Raw genomic sequence first — 23,010 nt, forward strand, 5'->3', positions numbered from 1 at the left:
GGTGGGCACCTGGCATCCAGCCAGGGTCAACCCACCACAATTACTCTGTAGGCTGGAAAGGAGAACAGGCATGTGTCTGCAATCCCTCCCGTGAAGAGAAGAGATGTGCTCATGGAAAGCATCTATTACGCCCACATAAAACACAATGTCTATTCAAAGTTTTATGAATCTTGCTTGGTGATGTGGAACCACAAATGATGAGCAGAAGTAAAAATTGCACACACTACAGGTAACTCTGGCTTATGTTTTACTATACTGTAATATATGAAAGGATATTTTTAATGTTTGATGATTGTTGTTTAATCCACGGACATTTTTATTAGTATTTGTCATGGTTTAACCCCAGCCAGCAACTAAGCACCACAGAGCTGCTCGCTCACTCCCCCCACAAAGGGATGGGGGAGAGAATCGGAAGAGTAAAAGTGAGAAAACTCATGGGTTGAGATAAAGACAGTTTAATAGGCAAAGCAAAAGCCGTGCATGCAAGCAAAGCAAAGCAAGGAATTCATTCACTACTTCCCATCGGCAGGCAGGTGTTCAGCCATCCTCAGGGAAGCAGGGCTCCATCATGCATAACGGTTACTTGGGAAGACAAACGCCATAACTCTGAACGTCCCCCCCTTACTTCTTCTTCCCCCAGCTTTATATGCTGAGCATGATGTCATATGGTGTGGAATATCCCTTTGGTCAGTTGGAGTCAGCTGTCCCAGCTGTATCCCCTCCCAACTTCTTGTGCACCCCCAGCCTACTAGCTGGTGGGGTGGTGTGGGAAGCAGAAAAGGCCTTGACTCTGTGTAAGCACTGCTCAGCAATACCAAAAACATCCCTGTATTATCAACACTGTTTCCAGCACAAATCCAAAACATAGCCCCATACTAGCTATTATGCAGAAAATTAACTGTATCCCAGCCAAACCCAACACAGTATTTTATCACTGACTTTTCAAAATTTTAGCAGCTCTGAAAGGTTTTCTAACTGGTATTATAAGGGCTGCCTATTGTGGATGTAGAGATAAATATAGAGTAACAACAGCATTGGCCATTTCTTTGCAGAAACACTTATTACATTTACATTTCTCAACAGTCACCAGATTAATTTCTTTCAAGAGGACAAAACAGCTCTGGAATTCCCTCTGAAATATAAGGAAATAGTACCAAAGACATGAAAAATCAAAGAAGAGGGCCAACAGAAGAGGCATGACTAATAAAAGGCATCATTAATTCCTTAATTCTTATAGCAGTAGCTCCAGCTCTCATTTGCTACCGATAAAGAATATGATAAAACATTTGGTGTCTTCAGTTCCTCAACGGTGCATGCCTGCATTTATACAATAACCAAATCAGTATCTCTTTCACGCATCAAATGAAAGGAACAAGAGACAGAAGGGAACATAGGGTCTGTAGTATGTATCCTATATTTAAGCATACATGTCCTGTGCCCTCTGCTTACACCCAGGGAACAGGAAAGTCCCATTCCCCAGCCAGTGAGACATGTATGTATAATGATAATCCATCCCATTTCTTCAGCGAGTTTGCCTCTTCTCATTCTTTCTCCTTGATTACCTACTGATTTTTGCAGTAAAGCAGCATTTTTAGCTGCAGAGACTCAATCCCATCAATGGCCAATATAAAACAGTAAAGTGTTTTGGCAGCAGTGGCCAAAGCTTTTGCAAATATATTTGGCTTCTTCCAATTAGAAAGGTAAATGTCTTACTCCACAAGTGATGACAGGAGTTTTTGATTAATCAAAATGTAAAAATTAATATTTCATCCAAAAATATTGGTGCTTTGTGAAGAAGAGGGGAGAAAAACGAATGTCCAAAACCTGATTTACTTTTGCTATCCAATTGCCTCAAGATGGCCAACTTACCACGATCTAAAAGTGGCCTCCCCCTTCCAAATAACCCCTAAAACCTAAGGTGGTCTCAAAGTAATTTAGCAGATAGAAAGAATGAGCTTCAGACCATGGGATTTCTCTGTTAGACAAAATCAAATAAAATCTGTAGTTCATATTGATTTCAAGTTTTCTTAATAGCATTGTCCTCAGATGTGTGCACACATGAGATTTGTGCTGCCCATTCTGATTTGGCAGTGAAGTCCTTCCAGCAATGCAGAATCAGTCTGAGTATCTGACATTAAAATGTCTAGCACCTTCCATAGGCTTCATCAGCATCTATTTGGCACTGGCTGAACTTCATAATGTAATTTCAGGTTCACATCTCATAGTTGGTGATTCATACAATCCTTTAATTGTTACAAGAAACAGTAAACAAAAGTACAGAGAAGATCAAACAGATGCCAGGCACAGATCTAGTAGGTTTACCTGTCTGGTATTATATAAGCTTGAGTTATTCTTTCAGTCTTTCCTCTGCATTCATTTCTGAGCAATGTAAGAAAGGTACAAGAATTGCATAAATAATGTAGAAATGAGTCAACCTCTTACAAGCTGGGAAAGTTCCACTAGGTCCCATCTCTCACTCCCTGCTGGTATTGCCACAACAGGTATCCAAATAGTGATAGCAAGAGGATTGAGAAGCTGGAGAAGGGATTTACTGAGGGGAGAAGGGTCTGAACTTCCTCACTGAGGCAGCAGGAAAATAAGAAGTAATTCCCAACTCAGCTTTTTAGCTGGGGAGGGGTGGAGGTGTCCAGGTGGGGAGTCCAGTTTTTGGCACTGTATAGACAACCTAGGCAGTTTCACTTTACGGAGCTCAGCTATCACAGTGATGATATCCCAATATATATTTGTACAGATGTTTCTGTATTACTGAACAAAACAGCTGTCTAGAGGCTCATATCCAATTTGTTTAGTCAGTGAAAATGCCACACCTGTGTAAGATGTTTGTTTGCAGATGTAGTACCTATGAATTTATAGTGTTCTCTTGTTTAATGAAGATGGATGCTGCTAGCTAACAGAAGTTGCTGGGCAAGCTTTCAACAGTCTAGACTGAGTTCATTTCACTGATGATGGAGCCAGACTACTCTCAGTGATGCCCAGTGACAGGACAAATGGCAATGGGCACGAACTGAATTACAGGAAATTCTATTTAAACAGAAACTTTTTTACTGTGAGAGGAGTGAAACATGGAATGGGTTGCCCAGAGAGGCTGTGAAGTCTCCATCATTGGAGATATTCAAAACCCAACTGGAGGGGCCCCTGAGCAACCTGCTCTAGGTGACCCTGATTTAAGTAGGAGGTTGGACCAGATTATCTCCAGAACTGCCTTCCAGCTACATCCATCCTGTGATTCTGTGATGGCCATGATCTATTCTTGTGCTTTTACAAATCCTATGCACTCTTCATTTTCTGGCAATAACAATTTATACAGAAAATGGCTTTAAACAGAATCTGCTTGTCTTTTGAGAGACTGTGTATATTTCAGAAACTAAAATATTATCCAGTGAATCTTCAACAGCCAAAAAGTTCAGCGTGAAGATTATATAAAACATAACTTGTGCTAAAGAACAGACATGTTCATGGTTACATTAAACTGATGAAATAGTAACATTAGTTACTCAGCTAGGACAAGCTCAAATGGTTCCTTTTGGTTTTAATAGGATTTAGGCTAGACACAACAGAGCAAGTCTTTACAAGTAGGTGGCAATTAGCTCTGTTGATACCCATGGAAGTTGGAACTTATGGGAGCTGTTTTTCTCTCATTTTAGGACCATATTCAAGAGTGTTTTAGTGTTTAAAAGAAAGGTATGTACCATCTTAGCAGAAAAAAATATTTTTTTTTCTTCCAGTCACCTGATACTGTCCTATCAGACATTCCCACCACCATCAGTGATAACCATCAAATCTCCACTTCATTTAAAGCCCCTTCCAGCTTTTTGTGACTCTGAAATTTCTCTTAAATATTGGACAAAGAGACATCAGAGGTGTAAAACTGATCCAACTGTGAAGCTAGAGATTACAACTATAAACTAGTCATCCAAATTTTATCATAACTAAGATCTTGCATTATATAAATTTTGTAAATTAGTAATTAACCTACACATAGTGATTCTCAGCTAGTGTCAGAATAATTTCTGTGGAGTGAATGGTACTATGATACCATATATCACTTCTAGTCAAGAAATATAATATACATTTGGCCCCAGATAGTGCTAGACTAAATGTTCATCAGTTAATTTGTAGCTGTCTAGTTTAGCTGTAGAATCAAGTTAAATTTATGCAGTCTCCTAAATATTCCCATACATGAATATTTTTTAAATTTGCTACAAGGCAGAGTCTTGAATGTGTGCAAAAACACATTTCATACTTTATAAAATAACACAATGTGTGTAAATGCTGGCACATAAATGAGTGAAGAAGGAAAACACAGTAAGTATATGCTCAGTGGCAATGGGAAGATAAGCAAAGATAAATAATAGGACATGGTGTGCTTAATTCTCACTTGAGGAGTGATAATAACTGAACTAGCTCAATATTCAGTATATGGTGATTGCTGAGAGGCTCTGAAAATTAGGAGCATAAGTGTAAAAGTATCGCCTGTAAATCAATATTAAAAATGACAGAAAATTGGTAAAATGCATTAATGTGGCAAAGAGACAGCCTGCAGGGCAATTCATGTAATCTTTTTCAAATTTTAGCTATTGTTTATGAATGTTCAGTGCCTCCAAATGATCAGAAGTTTTGGACTGTCCATTTCGAACTATTTTAATCTTTGATGAATATTGCAAAATCATGTCTGGCCTCTAGTTTCTTTAAAGAGCCACAATTTTCTTCTTTTTCATTACTGTTTTTCCAGTAAAACCTATGCTCAAATGCATATGTCATGAAAAATCACCTCAACAACAGAAAATGTCAGCAATGATCAGTAGTTGCATCAGCTTTTGATGAGCTCTATGTGTGTGCACATCTACATAAATGTATATACACACGTATATGCACACACATATTTAGATATGTATGCAAAGACTAACAACCCAGATTTAAATTCAGTAGTGGCTTCTGATTCAAATAGACTTTCAAGCTGTTTCCAGTGTTTGTGAAATTAACTACTTAGTACTATTCCCTCTACATTTCATCTTCTTTTTAGGATGATTATTATCCCAAATCCAAAGATACACATACCATATACATCATTGCAATATCCAGTTGCCTTTTAAGTCCCATATTCTATACTATACTTATGTGCACATTATATTCTATATCCTATTCCATCCACGGTTTTTTTTGCACACAAAAAGTTGCTGGTTTTACTTTTTTGATTCAAACAATGTTCTGGGACATAATTTTATCCAGTTTAAATTATACAGTGCTAGTAAATAAGTATGGGGTATTATGTACTAAATTATACTAGAAGTGTACATACATATTTTGCTTTAGAATTTTGTTAGTTGTTAATGAAAATTACAAGGAAAATTAAGATAAGTATTAACATGAGCCTGTTGAACAGAACTCATCATGTTCCCAGCATTTTGCTCAGGCAACAGGGAATTCTGTTTGGTTCAACACTAAATAGAGAGTGCAAACAAAGAATATACTCTAGCAAATACAGAGGCAATATCTACATTCATGACTCTCTTCATGGAAATTAGATGCTTCCTACTTTTTTCGTCTTTAATGGCATTTTGATGCCTCAGGAAAAAAAAATTCATACCACCATGTGCATACAAAGGATGAGAACTGAAAATACAGTGATGCATTAAGAGGAGAAAAATGGAATGTTTTAGCAAAAGATGCTGTCTTAACAGGTCTTGAATATCAGTATAATTTTAAAAAATCTAAGGATAATCCGAGTAAGCCAGCACGGATTCACTAAGGGCAAATCGTGCCTGACCAATCTGGTGGCCTTCTATGATGGAGTCACTGCAAGAGTCGACAAGGGAAGACTGATTGATGTCATCTACCTAGACTTCTGGAAAGCTTTTGACACAGTCCCACACGACATCCTTATTTCTAAATTAGAGAGAGATGGATTTGAAGGGTAGACTATTCAATGGATAAAAAATTGGATGGGTGGACACATCCAGAGAGTTGCGGTCAATGGCTCTTTGTCCAGGTGGAGACCGGTGACGAGTGGTGTCCCTCAGGGCTCTGTCTTAGGACCGGTGCTTTTCAATATCTTTATCAATGCCATAGACAGTGGGATAGAGTGCACCCTCAGCAAGTTTGCGGATGACATGAAGCTGAGTGGTGCAGTTGACACACCTGAAGGACGGGATGCCATCCAGGGGCACCTGGACAAGCTGGAGAAGTGGGCCCATATGAAGCGAATGAGGTTCAACAAGGCCAAGTGTAAGGTCCTACACCTGGGTCGAGGCAATCCCAGACATGAGTACAGACTGGGAGAAGAACTCATTGAGAGCAGCCGCACAGAGAAGGACTTGGGGGTCCTGGTGGATGAAAAGCTGGATATGAGCCAGTAATGTGCACTAGCAGCCCAGAAAGCCAACCATATCCTGGGCTGCATCAGAAGAGGCGTGGCCAGCAGGTCGAGGGAGGTGATTCTCCCCCTCTACTCTGCCCTCATGAGACCCCACCTGGAGTTCTGCATCCAGCTCTGGAGCCTTCAACAAAGAAAGATGTGGACCTTTTAGAATGGATCCAGAGGAGGGCCACGAAGATGATCAGAGGGCTGGAGCACCTCTGCTATGAAGACAGGCTGAGGGAGTTGGGGTTGTTCAGCCTGGAGAAGAGAAGGCTCCAGGGAGACCTTATTGTGGCCTTCCAATACTTAAAGGGGGCTTATATAAAAGAGGGGGAGAGACTCTTTATAAGGGCAGATAGCGATAGGACAAGGGGGAATGGTTTCAAACTGAAAGAGGGGAGATTTAGATTAGATGTTTGTTAGGAAAAAATTCTTTACTCAGAGGGTGGCGAGGCACTGGAACAGGTTGCCCAGAGAGGTTGTGGACACCCCGTCCCTGGCAGTGTTCAAGGCCAGGTTGGACGGGGCCCTGAGCAACCTGGTCTAGTGGGTGGCGTCCCTGCCCATGGCAGGGGGGCTGGAGTTAGATGATCTTTAAGGTCCCTTCCAGCCCAAGCCATTCTATGATTCTATGATAATCTTATTTCTAAAATTATTGCTGCTGTACTATTAAAAGAATGTCCTCTTATTAATCTGTTTACCTCTAATCTTGGTTTGTTTTCCTAATCAATACGGTTTGTTACTAGAAGATAACAAACTAACTGACATACAGCCTCAATGTTATTGTAAAATGAATGATAATGTTTTTAATAGTTTCTTCATTCAAATAAAATATATATAGATATATAACATATACTTTAGAGATTAGTTTTTTCCTCAAGAGGATGAATTGAGATTTTGCACATTTTCTCTGTTTGAATTGGGGAACACTTAAAATTTCAACAGCAACAGAAAACCATGCCTAATGATCAGTTTGGGTTATCACAGGGTTTTGCTCTAATTTTGAACTTTTACATGTTATTTACTACAGTTTACTAACACAATTATTTCAAACTGGTTTTGTCTTCAAAATATTAAAAAAGGAAGCATCACCAATTTTGAAACTTTTTCCCCCAGTACATTTAGGAAAGATGAAACAAACTGAAATCAGTCTTTTCTCACAAGCAGATTAGATTTTGATTAATTTGTACTTTCCAATTACAAAAAAAGGTGTTAAAATAATCTCAGCCAGTACTTTGATATTCTTTCCCAGTCCCCCTCAACCTTAATAACAGCAACCTTTCTTCTTAGCCCAATAGATCTTTTTACTTATAAAACCAAATAGGAATATTCTGGAACAGTTATTAGATAGTCTAAAATAGAGTTCCAATGACTTCACACTAAACCAGTTAAAGCTCTGCCCTTCATACTTTATGTCAACAGTCACAATGACTCGTGCTGCAATTAAGTAAGTTCCTTGCAATATTTTTTATTTGTTTCTCTTTAACAAAGACTGAAGGTTTTGTTTGTTATTCTTGGCCTTTAAAGCCTAGGTAAATCCCAGAATTTGTGCTGAATTAAAAAGTTTCAGTGTTATCTGGAAACCTCAATGGTTAAATTCTAAATAAAGTAGACAGAAGTCCAAAAATAATCTTTCATTTGCTAGGAAGCTGAGCTGTAAAACTTAACCTCATTAGTTTTTTCTCTCACAGTTTTCATTCAAAACTAATAATCTCAGAAGTGAGTGTAGTAGTCAGTAAGGATGTAACAGTACAGATTTCCACATCAAAGTGCCACCAGCTAGGATACTTTATCTAAAGTGTATTTTATAGTGCAAGATATGCAATCTCTTTCAAGTCACATGCTGCTACTCTTTCTACTAGCTAAAGTCTTATTGCAGAAATAGTCTTTCTGAGATTAATTTAGCAACATAGGTATGTGTGCCATATTTTTATAGATGAAGGCTACCATGGCCCCTTGGTTCACTCAAGTCGCTCAAACTAATTGGTTTACAGATACTTGCTTGTAAACTGACTGGAAAAAAAAAAAAAAAGGAATAAAATGCAGAGGAAAAAAAAAAGTCTTTCAGATTAAAAGACTGACTCAAGAGAGATGGGTTTATACTGTTCATGGGAAAACTGAGGATGAATGTTAGATGCAAATAGGTTCAAAATAAGTGGTAAGTGAAGAAATCCTGTTTTGAAGATAGATTTTTGAATGATAAGACACATTTCTTAAATACAGAGTATGGTAGAGAGGAACTAGATGCAAAGAGGCCATGTTTTCCAACCCCATGGTTTCATCAGACTTAAACCCAGCAATGAAGAAAAAATGGCAAAATTTGATATACCTCTGCCTAGTCTACTATAACCTCTGGCCTAACTAAATATACAATTGTATGTTCACCACACACCATGTGTCAAGGTCCTGTGCTGGAATTGGGCTGAATTTTCTTACAGGGAGGGTTTTCTGGTATGGTGTGTTCAGTTATCAGAACATTTCAGACAATGAGTCACTGGAGCCCTGAGAAGCAGCAACATCAGCAAAATCTTTGACCATGCTGCTGCTGGGAAGGATGCATTAATGACACTGATAATGTTGAGCAACTGACATTGTAAAGATTAGTTTACAGCAAAAATTACTCTGGAGAAAATAGGTCAGAGGTTGATCATATCCAGGCCATTTAGCCACCCTCATCCTTAAACTATGTTGGCTGCCTTTGGGCAGTGGGTGAAAAATACACATTTCAGGGTTTTTGCATGTTTTTCCCTTTGATAACTTTGGATAAATGTTTGATTTTTTTCAATACAGTAATGAATTCTGCTGCAGCAAATATACTGCAGTGATTGATAAAAACAAACCATTTGAAAAACTATCAGAAACGCATATACAAAATGACAGCTACCTCCTTTAGTGTTCTTAGAATAAGGGACTTTTTAAAATTAAAACCAACTATAATTAACTTTTAAAAATGTTGGGATGCAGAGCAGAATCCACAGGCAATCATTCCCAAGATGTTCAAGGCTTGGATTTGATTCTCCATTCTGTCTAATTTGAAGCAAAATCTCTGATGGAAACCTCCTACTTACCAGTCTGCTGGCAATAACGGGTGGCTGACCTTTAACTCGAGATGAGTTGCTACTGTGAGTTACCTATCCCATTTACATAGGAATTTAACAAAAGCATAAGAGGAGTAAGGAGTGTGACATGACAACTCCACCCTAAGATGATGCAATTCCCCAAGAGTATGTCAGTGAAAAAGTTGTGTCATTTGGAACCCTTATTCTTTCCTTGCTTCCTTCTTGTTACAAGTGCAGACAAGGAGAAAACAAACAATTAAAGGAAGAGACATTTACTTCATGTGCCCTCATCTCCTGCAGTGATAAGTGAGGGAAGGTCTGGTTCCTACTCTGTGAGCCAAGATGAGGGACTAAGGAAAAGGGCAAAACATAACCCTCATGTTGCTGTAGAAAACCCCATGCCATGGCATACAGTATTTAAAAAGATATCCCACCCTGTTTCTCTGAATATCACTCCAAGAATTCTAAAAATTAAACAAAAACTGGTAGATGTTTTACAGGTTTTTAGACCCTCTACTTAATTCTAGAGTAGCTTACTGTGAAAGTAGAAGATGAAAGTGGTGGAAAGCTGTAGGAATTCTCCTCCAGTGGCAGAATGGGCTTGAATTCTTAGACATTACCTCAAAAGACTCGTATGCCTTACAAAATCAGGACAAAGCAGCATAGTATCTCCCTCCTATGCAGACACTGGATTCAGGCTTCTCTTTAGTTTCTGTAACACAAAATTACCCAAGTCTACTGTTAAAGACTGCTCTTAGGACACTGAGGAAAAATTTGGGTTTGTTCCTTAATACTGCATTCGTGAAAGTAACTCAGCTAAAAGAGCAATTGCATGAAAGGCATTTATCCTAGGTTTTCATGTCTTATTCTAACCTACTTTTCTTTGACACAAGTGTAGAGATTTATAAGCCAGAAAATGTTATTCCGTACACAAATAACCTCACCTACACAAAGGTATATCCCAAAGCTTTGCTATCAGGAGGATAAATCTCACAATGTCTCTCAGAGCTCTGTTTGTTTCCTAGCATATCAAAGATACAAGGCCTCCAACCTTACGAAGATTTGGTTGTATCAGGTGCAAATCTTGAAAACATTTGCACTTCCGTTAAAACCTCACAAGCTGTTTAATTTCACTGACATTATTTCAGATTTGCACTAGTTCTGTTCAGAGCAGAATCTGGCCCAGAGTCTAACAAACAGACATGACGATGATACAGTGAGATATGCCCTAGCACACTAAGAACTAAAAACACATTTGAGAGATTTACTTTGGGGTTTGAATGAGCAGGAGCCAATTTAATGTCCATGATTGAAACCAGGAAAGCTTTGAACCTAAATCCTAAGTTACTCAAGTAATTAAATGTGGTGGGTTAACCTTGGCTGGAAGACAGGTGCCCACCAAGCTGCTCTATCACTCCCCCTCCTCAACTGGACAGGGGGAGAGAAAATACAACAAAAGGCTCGTGGGTCAAGATAAGGACAGGGAGAGATCACTCACCAATTACTGTCACGGGTGAAACACTCGACTCGGTGAAATTAATTTAATTTATTACCAGTCAAAAGTCACAGTAGGGTAATGAGAAATAAGAACAAATCTTAAAAACACCTTCCCCCCACCCCTGCCTTCTTCCTGGGCTCAACTTCACTCCCGATTTTCTCTACCTCCTCCCCCCACGCAGCACAGGGGGACAGGGAATGGGGGTTGCAGTCAGTTCATCACACGTTGTCTTTACTGCTCCTTCCTCCTCACACTCTTCCCCTGCTCCAGCATGGGGTCTCTCCCACAGGAGACAGTCCTTCATGAATTTCTCCAATATGTGGGTCCTTTCCATGGGGTGCAGTTCTTCAGGAACAGACTGCTACAGCATGGGTCACCCACAGGATCACAGGTCCTGCCAGAAAACTGCTCCAACGTGGGCTCCTCTCCACAGGGTCACAGCCTCCTTCAGGTGCATCTACCTGCTCCAGCGTGGGGTCCTCCATGGGCTCCAAGTGGATATCTTCTCCACCATGGACCTCCACGGGCTGCAGGGGGACAGCCTGCCTCACCATGGTCTTCACCACGGGCTGCAGGGGAATCTCTGCTCTGGCGCCTGGAGCACCTCCTCCCCGTCCTTCTCCACTGTCCTTGGTGTCTGCAGAGTTGTTTCTCTCACATATTCTCATTCCTCTCTCCCAGCTACTGTCGCACAGTAGTTTTTCCCCCTTCTTAAATATGTTATCACAGAGGCATTACCACCATTGCTGATTAGCTCAGCTTTGGCCAGCAGTGGGTCTGTCTTGGAGCCGGCTGGCATTGGCTCTATCAGACATGGGGGCAGCTTCTGGCATCTTCTCACAGAAACTACCCCTGTAGCCCCCCCCCACCCTTGCCATGCAAACCCAATACATTCAAACTTATAAATCACGCACACATACAAAAAATGGTTTGCTCCAAGCTCAGCAAAACAGAATGGTTGTCTGGCAAAGCTCTTGTACAGACCCATATACTTATAATTGCTAGGGGAAAGCACACTGGAAATGATTTAGAGGTTTCATCTGAACAAGCGCAAAAGCATTCACTGAGGTTACTGATGGCAGGAATTGCAGGGAGGAAAATGAAGAGAAAAATAGACAGGTACTCATTTCATATCATCAATGCCTTGCATTTTTTAATTCTGCTGAACAGCTATCAATACCATCTCACAAGAAAGCACCTTTTCCCCACAACAGACTCTGCATTTGCAAATACTGCAATAGTGTCAAGGTCTGTGATTTCTGCTGATATGTTTCCAGATTGCTTTCATGTTTATTCTTGAATAGAAAAGTGTGGGACCCAGCTTTCCCACAAATTATTTTAGAGCATTAATTAGACTCAGGATGCATCTCTACAAGTGGCTGAGTCTATCACGTGGCTCGCTGTCACCAAAAGGGGAGAAGTGTTGCTTCCCTCCCATCCCATCCCATCCCATCCCATCCCTTCCTGTTCTTCACACTCCCACTCCTCATCCCCATTCCAGATTATTTCCTCCCTTGAGCCAGCTCAGGCACTGACTGAACCCTTCTGCAGGCTGATTCAACTCACTGTCTCAGCAGAAGACTACCCTGGGTTTTTTTCTAGATTATTTTTCTGCTGTATTTGTGAAGTAGAGCAGCCACAGAGGGGACCAGTGAGCACCACAGCAGTCATGAGTGGCAGGACCACATGGCAGAGATGGATGGGGAATGGACTAGACTAGACTAGACTATTTCAATTGGAAGGGACCTACAACAATCATCTAGTCCAACTGCCTGACCACTTCAGGGCTGACCAAAAGTTAAAGCATGTTGTTAACGGCATTGTCCAAATGCCTCTTAAACATGGACAGGCTTGGGGCATCAACCACCTCTCTAGGAAGCCTGTTCCAGTGTTTGACCAGACTCTCGGTAAAGAAGTGCTTCCTAATGTCAAGTCTGAATCTCCCCTGATGCAGCTTTGAACCATTCCTGCACGTCCTATCACTGGATACCAGGGAGAAGAGATCAGCACCTCCCTCTCCACTTCCCCTCCTCAGGAAGCTGTAGAGAGCAATGAGGTCACCCCTCAGCCTCCTTTTCTCCAAACTGGACAAGCCCAGAGTCCTTAGCTGCTCCTCATAGGACATGCTTTCCAGCCCTTTCCCCTTGAGACAAGAAGATATAACCAGCTGCTCAAAGTGACAGTGACCTGTTAGATTGGCTTTCCATATCTTGGCATGGTAACTTGACTTTGAAATTTTTTTGAAAATCACATGTTGGAAATCACCCTCTTCTCTTCTGACTGTCTGGCCTGGTTACCTGTGTTCATCCCTCTCATCCTGGTCTGCCTGTCCTTTCATTTCCTTGCCTCTCTCCTTCAGCATCTCAGCTCCAACATTCCTTCTTGTTCCCCTTGCCATGTCCCTCTTTCATCCTCCACTGCTACCACCCACTCTCACCTCCCTCCACCCTGGCATGGGTGCAGCCAGTGCAACAGGCAGGTACAGTTCCTCACACTTGCACAGGAGCACAGCAAAAGAATCATTCCCCCTAAATTTTGTAAATCCACTTAAAAAAAAAAAGGAAAAAATCCCAACAATCAGTACCCATTTCTATCATCTGCTGCATATGAGTAAATACATCCTCTGTAATGCATAGATCTCTCAAACCAAACTTCCTTACTGACAAGTTGCATGACATTACAGATCACAGCTGGATGTTAAATACTAATCATTCAAGTTTCAAACTACTCTGACCGTTCTCTCACCCAGCATTTTAAGATCTGTGTCTCATTTGGTCCAATTCCTAACAATGTTTTTTTCAGAAGACACTTCAAAAGATTTTGAAAGAATTAGGGCTGCCCATATGCTGTAACCACCAAGCAGACACTAATCCAATCAAAGCACAAATCCCTGACATGTCCCACATAGCGGAAAACATCGATGAATGCTTATGAGTGTGAAGCAGTTCTTGATGAAATCAACACAGCTCAGCCTTCAGCGCATACCCAGCACAACAGCTGAGGAATTTCAATTGCTGCCCTGCAATCGCTCCTTTCAATAGGAAGGTTTTCAGCAGCACTGGAGACATAAGGCTCTCCCTTTCCTGCACAGGGGAACAACAGGGCATAGGAACCAGCACTGCTTGAGCTACCCAGCAAAGAAAAACAGCCTGCAGGGAATTATTACACACAGTTTTACAGATGTGAGGAGTGAAAGACATCTACACCCCATGCCTACATTGTCAGATGTGCGGCGACCCTAAGTGGCATGGGAGAATTAGCACAGGGAGGGGAGTGAGCGATATGGAGAGGAGAAGCCAGTGACCAAGCTGGGAGTTAATTTGGGGTTCCCCTGTTTCTGGGACAGTTTCCCCAGGCAGCCAAATGCTGCATTTTTTTCTGGAGATAGACTGTGGGATGCTGATCCAGCACACAGATGCTTGAGACCTAAAAATCAGATCTAGTCAGATTAGATATTTCTCCCATTTCCTTAGAAAGGGGAAAAAGCAGCTGGTTGTATTATTCAAGTCAGCGTTCCAACAGTACAAATAACTAATCAGACTTTCTGGTTTTCACATTTGACAACCTAGGTTGTGTACAGTATTTCCTACTTTCTGAAGTGTCAGAGGGCCTCAAATTGCATTTTCTGAAACTGGATCATGATTTATGAAACTTGTAGATAGACTATTGGAGGTTCTGATTAAATATTGATTCTTGCATTAACAAATTGGTTGTAAATAGCAAATGCCTGTCATAGAACACACAGATCTCCCTATCATAGATATACATATGTTTTATTTTGCAGCTAGTGTATTTGGCTGTATTAAAACTGTATAAAGAGGGATCAACTCATATGTTATAATTATTGCCCAGAAGTATGTAAATACATTCTGCTAGTTATACAGTAATCATTTGGAGAACAAACTGGTGGATAGTTCAGTGGATTCAGCTATCATCACAAAAAGATAGTCAGCTGCAAATGCTGTGCTAGTCAAACATGAATTAGCACATAAAAAGAGCAGTTATCTCTGTGAAACCATTCCAGGTACTAAGACGTTGATGGCAGGCTCTGGAAATAACTGCTCCAACAAGAAACAGCTCTGGGAATCTAATTGACTCTTATCCCCAGAAGAAAGTGAATCTTTATTCAGTGTAGAAGGACTTGGCTGAGACCATGAGGAAATAATTTTGGTTGCTTTCCCAATATTTTTTTTATGAAAAATGAGCTTCTAGTATCCAGTAGTTTCATATTATACTACTTGCAATCAAGACTGACTGTATGGAGACTTACACCTAAAGTAGGATTACATGCTGCTTTCCAGAAATACTATATTATGTGTTCTGCCAACTGGTAGCTCTTACTCCACAAGTACAGAATGACTTTCTAGAAACTGAAGTTTAAATTTATTCCTTTATATGCATTTATACGTACATTTATACACACTTTAAAATAGTTTCTTTTAATGTTTTAGTAATGGAGACTACTAACACTCAGTAGAAATAAATCACCAATTTCAGAGATCTGAAGACTGAGTCATACTTAAATGCAGTAAAATGTAAAACAGAGGCTATTTCTCTAGCTTAAGTCATTCTCTTTTTTATTTATGGCTATTTTCATTTTTGCTAACCTGGATCAATAGGCTATATTTGAAGTGACCACTTCCCTCTCACACTGCTAGAACTCTACTCTGAGCCCCTTGGACCAACACAGTGAGCAGAATTATTCCTTGAAACTGTGCTTAAAGGGTATTAAACCTAATGTTTTTTTCTTGGCTTATCACAAGCTTCTTTTAAATCATAAAATTTCCTGCTGCCACCATAGGATTTTCTCAGCTTCCAATTACTCAGCTCCCACTTAACAAGTTGTCAAGCCACTACTCAAGCAGTAAAAGACACGTCTCTGTAGAACTGTAAATTATTTATTGTTATCAGGTAGCTGAAAATTAGCATAACCAGTCCTATGAAAAAGAAAAATAAGAATTGACACTTTAATTAGTTGGAGAGGTTGGCAACACTAAATAGAGAGTTTCAAGTTATTATGAAAACAAAAGTATAATTGAGGAGATGTTATTCCAGATCTTTCTTGCTTCTTTTGAGAAGTCACAAGTATCTGCTCGCTATCTGCCTTCCCTGTCCCTGACTGTTAACTGCACAATCACTAGCTTTTTGTATCCAGTCTGTTCTGATAGGAAGTGTGATATTTCAGCTTCTGTGCATTGATACCATCCTCGAGGACATGGACTCCCCATATGGGGAAGAGATGAGGAAGATGGGCACACAGGCTTCTAGCATGGGAGTACAGAATCACCTCCACATGACTGCAGGCTCTTTCCCTTTGTATGAAAGAAGAAGACATGCCATCAAGCCTTCACAGTGGTCTGCTGACCTTCTTCAGAGACCTTCTCCCAGACCTATTAGTGGGATCCAGTGGGTTTTCGCCTTTTAAGTGGGCATGCCCCATTCACTCCTGCATAACATTTCAGTCTATTTTTTCAAAAAAAACCCCATAGACGTCACTCTGGACTTCTAAACAAGCATGACAGTATGTACTGTTTATATGATGTTCTTTTTAAAGCAAAGAAAGGCAAGTTCAGTTCCCTCCTCAGCCTAACAAATCCACATCTCCTAAAATGAATCCTTAACTACAAACTTCAAGACTCTTATTTAGTTTGGGCCACTGAACAGCAACAAATGTAACCTTTATGGAAGTAGAGTGAGCACAAAGCAGTACACAAGGTACAAGGGCTCAGACAGCCCCAAAAGTTATGTCCAGTTATTTTAATCCAATGACTAAAACACATAAACAGTATGAGAGAAAACACTGGTCTCTGATGAATGACTAGTTACTATCCAGGCTTTCTCTTCTCTTCTCTTCTCTTCTCTTCTCTTCTCTTCTCTTCTCTTCTCTTCTCTTCTCTTCTCTTCTCTTCTCTTCTCTTCTCTTCTCTTCTCTTCTCTTCATGCTGGCAACAATTCAGGCAAATTTGGCAAATGCTAAAAATCAATTATGACTACAAACTTGGCCATCCCATTTTCTGGAGACAGACCAACTCACCTCCCACCTGGTGGTTAGGGCTCATGCCCATGCATTGTTTAGTTGAGAAATGAGGGATGTAGGGGGAAAGGGCTAGAAGTAGCAGAAGAGGGAGGAACAGTAGTCTCTGCTGACTCTCTTGCTTTAACACTTGGCCCTACTTCAAAGCACTCTTTCATTCCTTGCTTTACATTGCCTTGGCTTCAAAAAAGGAAATGGAGAGTGATTTCCAATCAGAAAAGCTGACAGCATGGCGGGCAGGGTACTTCTGGACAAAGCAAAAGATACATCTATGAAGAAATTGAAGAGGCTTCCCACTTCCTGCTAAAGGAATTGAATAGGGGAGTTTTATAATAGGCAGACTGCAGCACATACCTTTCCCAAAAGAAAAAGACCAGAGTTAAAATTAGTGACGGTCCTGATCCTGCCAATATTTAGTAGTCTTCCTCAAGAATACTCACAGCATCAGGCCTCTCAGGGGGATGCAAGCACAGCTACCTTACAGCACACTGGTCTTTAGTAGAGTTCAGCAGAAAGACAGAAAAGAAAAAAATGATAGTTAACTCACTCAATTCAGTTGTAAAAGCCGAGGACAGTCACTATTAGGAATGATTGCATTCTGTAGAGCATATAAGGTTTAATAGTACTTTGGAGTTCATTTAAAGGCCATCAGTGGCTGATCATTTCCCTCCTGAGTTACCAGGCATTCCTCAAAAAGTGGAAAAGAGTGATAGTGTATCTAGCCATTATTATAAGTATTGAACACAACAGAGCTCTTACTTCAGTTACTTCCCTAGTCACATCCTTCTTTCACATATAAGACACTCAGATATTTTTAACAAATTGGGAACTTTTAAATTTTTTTTTAAGTAAAGCTCACATACATTTTGTCAAGCTTTCCCAGGCTAGATGTTCAGTTTTATCTTGTTTGGCTTAAAAGAACTCAAGCCCCATTTACAACCTTCAAGGGCGAAAGTGGATAAAAGTGCAAAATTAATTAACAGTTTTCACCCAGCAGATATTAAGGGTATGGAAGGACACTGGAAATTACGGACTATAACCTCAACTTCTGTAGTTCAGTTTAAAAAAGTGCTGTCAGCTCTTTATTCTGACAAAATTAATCTGTGAAAGACCTAGACTGACAGTAGCAAATAACAATTTAAATGGAACTGCTTGGTAATATTTATAGCTGATTTAGAATGAACTGTAGTGGATCATCATAAAGAATTCTCTAATTGGCTTGCGTACTGTCTGACAAATGCTCCCACAATTGTAATCATATTAGAGAAGGTTTTCATTCATTTCAACAGAAAACCATGTTTTATGCTGGAAATGGCATATCTGGCAGCATCATTCCATGATTTTGATAACGCTTTTATTTGAATAAAGATGACCCATCTCTGTTGTGAATTAACAATGCCCAGATATGATGCATCTAAAGAACCAGCTGAAAATTTATCTGTAGCATTTTAGAAATGTATATATAAAATAATAAATACATAGAATTTAAAATTATAAATACATAGAATTATGTATAACTTTAAAAAGATAATTCATTTGTTTTCAAAATAATGAGCAACTTCTTAGGAACGCTCTTCCTGGAAGGTGCTGGAGTGTGCTGGGAAATGAGAGTCACGGCATCGTTGGTGTGGATCATGAAACACTGAACCAAGGTAAGCAGTTCAGCATTTTGTCATCTCTCTCCAGCACCTTCTGCCACTTTCCATAGATTTCAGATTACCCCACTTAGAATGAAATTGCCTTATAATATTCACTTTTTACTCTGGTTGAAATGGGTGTCTTTAAGTCACTATCCTCCTCCATATCAGTTCTGTTGCACACCAATTTAAAACCAGACCTACCATGGTTGTCACTGGATTACCCAGCTTTCTCTGGAACAGGGTTTAAGTACATCTCTTGACGGACCTATTGATTTCAGGAGTAGAAACCAATTCCCTCCCCACATCTAATTGCTTGAGTGTCAGAGGGACTGCCAAACTTTCCTAACATAGATGTGCCACGACTATGAATCCTTCCTGAGCTGAGTGGACAAAGCAGGTGCATGAGTATCTCTCACACCTATGGCCTTTTCAAACCCAGAAACAGAAGTTGAGGTTCTCCTCACCCATAATGAAGACCCCTCAACTAGTTCACTTGGCTCTTTTCAGAGCCACTGAAGAGAAATGGGCAATTCTAGGCCATGACTTACCAGGCTATTTTAGATGTCTACTTCCAAATGCGATAACGCTCGCTCTAACTTTCCCCGTGCCTTCACCCTACTGAAGGCCTGGTTTTCTAGATGTGCTCAAAGAGCGATATGAATACATGTATTCATATGCACTCGTGTTACAACATAGCTGGACTCAAAAGTAGTGCCCATTTCTCGTTCAATACATGTAATAAAGAGAGTGCTTGGCCAGGAAGTGAGAAGCCCTGTTTCTAGATAGGCCTTATTTAATCTTTCAAGTCCCACATCCTAAAGAAGCACCCATGAGGCTACAGCATGTGTTAATTAAGTAAATACCCTCTTGTGCCAGATCTTTGTATACCCAAGAAACAAACAATGTTGCTAGCATAAAAGAGACAAAGAGTATGGCTGGTAGCCAAAGGCTGAGGAAATTAAAGCTCCCAATATCTGTGCAATACATGTACGCAGGAGATGATGGATCAGGACCCAGAAAGAAAGAACAGATGATGGGGCCTCAGTGCAGATCCCTATTTTGCAGACTTTCACAATTGGTATACAGGCTTGTATCTGGGGCTTAGAGATTTGAAAGATAGTTTCAAAAGTATGTAGCTTCTTATTACAAAACTTCAGCACACAGAGGACATTGTTCCCTATATTTTACCCTTACTGGAAGAGGAATAAACAGTTTCAAACACTGAAACAGAAGTTACGGGCAAAGTGCTGATTCCACCAGTGCATATAAAGGCATCTCTTTGTGGTTTACCATGTGAAAGGGGCATTAATCTAGTTAAACCCTAGATTGTCATTTCTTAATGCATCCGAGTGAATCAGAGGGTAAGGAGCAGAATCTATTAGTCCTGTGACAAATATAATGACAAGAGCATGAGGCAAAATACACGACAAAACTATATTTGCAAAAAATCCATAGCAGGCAAATAAAACAGAACAAAAAAATGTAGAAGGATGCTCAACTGCTTTGGCATAACCCCCTAAATTAGAGGACACAGAGAAGATAACAATACTTATAAACAGTGTTATAAAATACAGTCTTCCATGCATAATTATAAAGAACTTGATTTCCATAGCAGAAGTAAGAAGCCATCCACCTACAATAGTGCTTCCATGTTTAATAATAAAACTAAAGCTAATTTTATGGGATTAAATTGGGATTAAGGATCAGATTGTGTAATTCATAACAAAGTTTACATGAAACTCTATATTCTGTGCCCTAGGGAAAGCTCTTAATGTTTTTTGTAGTTTATCTCACCACTAACTACAAGAGCTGATGAAAATCCGCAGCATCACTCTTGAAAAATAAAAGCTTTTATGTGAGATTTTGAAAAATCACAATTTTAAATTGACAGTAAACTGAAGGCACCTAACTTTTTATGACCTTTGAAAGAAGGAGCTCCTAGCTTATATCCTGAGCAACAAAAGTATCATAAAAATTGTTCCAAATTATTTTGCTCTCTAAAAGCCTAGCAAAGATTTAAGAGAAAACCTTCATTTACAGAAACCAAAATGCGCAAGTAGCATGTCTGTTAGATATGGTTATGTGTTTTATGTACAGATGGGTAAACTCAGCTACAGCGAAGCTAAGTAATGTGTTTAAAACCACATAGGGATTTACTGGCAGAATTCAGTATGTAATTTCAAAGTGCTGTCTCCTGGTGACCTGCTTTGCCCCATATATCATACTTTTATCAGAATCACTCCACTCCTATCAAATTGTTAATAATGGGTTAATCACCAATTTCTGCTGCTAAACTCATAAACAATCAATCCACAGGGGGGAAAAATGTTGTAATAGGAGATTTTTGAAAAAGCATATGGAAGTATTCAAAAAACGTGTGGATGTAGTGCTTAGGGACATGGTTTAGAGGTAGACCAGGAAGTTAGGTTAACAGGTTGGACTCGATGATCTCAGAGGTCCTTTCCAACCTTAATGATTCTATAAATATACAGCTTCCACGGAAAGGCTGTGAAGCAATAAAAAGTAGCTACAAAGGAAAAGAGTTAAGGAACTGATAGAGATCCCATCCACTTAGAATACACGAAGAGATCACTTGATTACAGCACATCCTGAGGCTTCTGAAAGATTACAAGTGAACTTATGTTGACTTCTTCAGAAGTCTTCTGGAAATTCCCTTTGGAAAAAAATCTTTAAGCAGTAGGTTTCTTTCCCTTTTGAAGCATAAGTACACATATTCCACATGACACCTGTCTATGTTATGAAATAGCTAAAGAAACATAGATGCCTGTCTTGTCAGAAACACTCTTCTCTAGCATCTCAGCTAGGCTAATGCAATAGTGTAACAGACTGTCTTTATATGTAAGACTCTGGGACATTAAAAAAGATCATACTTTGAACAACTCATTTTTCAATAATTATTATCTCCCTTCCGGGCTCATTTGTGAAGAATGATGATGAATATTTTTTCTGGTTTGTTTTGTTTCAGCAAATACCAAAGATGTACATTTATATTTGATTCCAAGTTTTGGAAGCACTAATGCATTTGTAATGAAAAAAAAAGACCAAATACTTCATATATTTACACATGGAACATCTTGTCTTAGATGGGATTGCACAGGATGTGAATGAGTGGAGAATTTGTTGTATCATGACTTTTCCTAGTCTCAGGAAGAACAGATTTCATTTCTGTGAGCATGTACACTTCTTTTAAATTTAACTTTTCCTCTTCCCTTTTCTTCCCTTCAGCTCCCAACACCATCTGGAGAAAGGGATGGAAGCCCCTGGAAACTCCTTACTGAAGACAGAAGGTGACTAGAGCCTAGGAAAGATGGGAAAATGCTGTGTTAAATTCAAAATGCAACATCTTCTTATGCAACAGGGAGATCTTTCTCAAGACCCTGCACAAGTAGAATTAACTAAGGAACATCCTTAACATCACCATTTTTCACTCCGAGTGCAAGGAATATTTTTTGTCCTTGTCATTTCTAGCATAAGCACATATAGCAGCATGTGTCAGTATCTATGTATAAAAATTCTGAAACATAACACTCAACTGCATGCATTTCTCCCCCTGGGGAGAGAGTGAGCGAACAAACATATGCCAGATGGTAGTCACATTGCTCAGTGCACTACTGGAAGGCACTGAATTATTGCAGAGACAAACACAACATACAGTAAAAGCAGAAAGTCTCTACAGAACAGCCACTTTTTGGTGCTGTGTGTGTTTACACGACTTAGCACAATGGAGTCCTGGTCCATAAAAAGGTCCACACATGCAATCAAACAAAGGACAGTGACATTTCCTAGATTTTACGTGGGTGGATGCAGAGGCTGGAAGGTGGATCAAAAGCAGGGTTCTGGTTCAAGTCTATCCTTTAATCTTCTGTACCACCATTACAACTTAATGCTAGGAATAAGACCACAAGCATACAAAGAACTATTTTTAATCTTCAAAGAACTTAAATATTATCTGGTCGACACTGCCAGCCCTCATTTTACAGAATTTCTATTGAATACTCTTAATTTGGATACAGTTTTCTCAATTCAGTCATAAGTATTAATCATTTCCTTTTATTGTAGGGTAGATTTGGTAGAATGTTTTGATTACCTGATACTTTCCACTGCAGAGGATTCTGCAGGAAGCTTTACTTTGAGAATTGTACTGAAGGCCAATGCTTTTGCCAGCCTTTAAAAATCAGCAGATAGAAATTGTCAGGTGGCAACTTGTCTTTAAATTTATTCTATGCAATTTCACTCAAATTTTGCAGGATGATTTAAGGGGAGGGGGAAATGGTGTTTTCCTTCTGTTGCTTGTGCTTGGAAGATTTTGCCAAGGTAAGGCCACTTGAAACACCCACTCAAAATGGCTGAGACTTTGCACTTACAATAGCTGCAGAAAC

The sequence above is a fragment of the Platalea leucorodia genome, assembly GCF_965183815.1.
Source record: "Platalea leucorodia genome assembly, chromosome: W".
Taxonomy (NCBI): domain Eukaryota; kingdom Metazoa; phylum Chordata; class Aves; order Pelecaniformes; family Threskiornithidae; genus Platalea; species Platalea leucorodia.